This window comes from Alligator sinensis, unplaced genomic scaffold (genome assembly GCF_000455745.1).
Source record: "Alligator sinensis unplaced genomic scaffold, ASM45574v1 scaffold387_1, whole genome shotgun sequence".
Lineage (NCBI taxonomy): Eukaryota > Metazoa > Chordata > Crocodylia > Alligatoridae > Alligator > Alligator sinensis.
Genome location: NW_005842196.1, coordinates 1,908,605 through 1,909,741, shown reverse-complemented (window position 1 = coordinate 1,909,741; position 1,137 = coordinate 1,908,605).

The following is a 1,137-nucleotide window of genomic DNA, read 5'->3' as shown; positions in this document are numbered from 1 at the left end:
GAACTACTGGCAAAATAATACACCATGCCTGAGAACTCCTGGAACTCTGTCATGGTTTTTAGTTGGCCAAGTCTGCCTACTACACATGCAAACTTTTTGTTTGCTCCTTTCCAAGTCCTGTATTGCAAAGGCTGTTTGCACATAGACCACAGGTGACTTCAGCAATAACAATGGGGTTGCCCCACCCCCCAAAATGCAACTTTATTTCAGGGGTTGAGCATGTGCTAAGCAATCAAAAGGCTTATTGCAATGCAGATTTCATGATGTGGTAAAATGAATACCCAGTAAGTGTCAGAAGGAATGCTGCTGCTTGCAGGAGAAAATTTGCCAACAGTTTTCTACTGCTGCCGTCTTTCTGTGGTTTCTGAAATATTCCTTCTAGTACATGGGTGGGCAGTTATTTGGGCTGGAGGGCCACTTAAGAAGTTTGGGGGGGAGGAGGGGGCAGTTGATCCTGTCTGGCCCTGGCCCATCTGCCCTGTGCTGGGGGCGGCAGGCAGGGTCTCAATAGAGATAAGCCCAGGACCCTGGCAGGCAGGGTGTGCTCAGCCAGGCAGATGGGATGAGGCTGTGGGCAGGTGGGGAGCAGGGCAGGTGGGCAGAGCTGGGGCCAGGATTGTGAGGGTGGTGACAGCGCGGTGCTGGGATCGCTAGCAGGGCTGTGTGGGATGCAGATTGTGGCTCTGCCCTGGGTCTCAGCCCCACACTATCACCACCCCGTGGCCCTGACCATGGCCATTCTCCATGGAGACCCCACCTGCTCTGTCTGGCTTCCCTGGCACTGGGTCCAGGGCATGAAGTAAGAGCAGGATGGGGCACACACCTGCTTCCAGATGGGGGCTGCCAGGAAGCTGAGTCCGCCGGCTGTGCTGCCCCCGCCCCACTACAGCCCCTGGTGTGCCTGAGAGCCGCACGCAAGGATGGGGTGGGCTGTGCCGAACAGCACTTCTGTACTTGGAGGTGGCGGGACCAGAAGCACACCATAGCCCATCACACCTGAGCTGGGTGGAGCCAAGGGACCCACCATGGGCCATACAGAATCTCTTGGCAGGCCAAATGCAGCCTGTAGGCTGTATTTTGCACACCCCTATTGTAGTAGCTGCATGCATCTACTTTGGTTTTCATTTTAAATTCCAT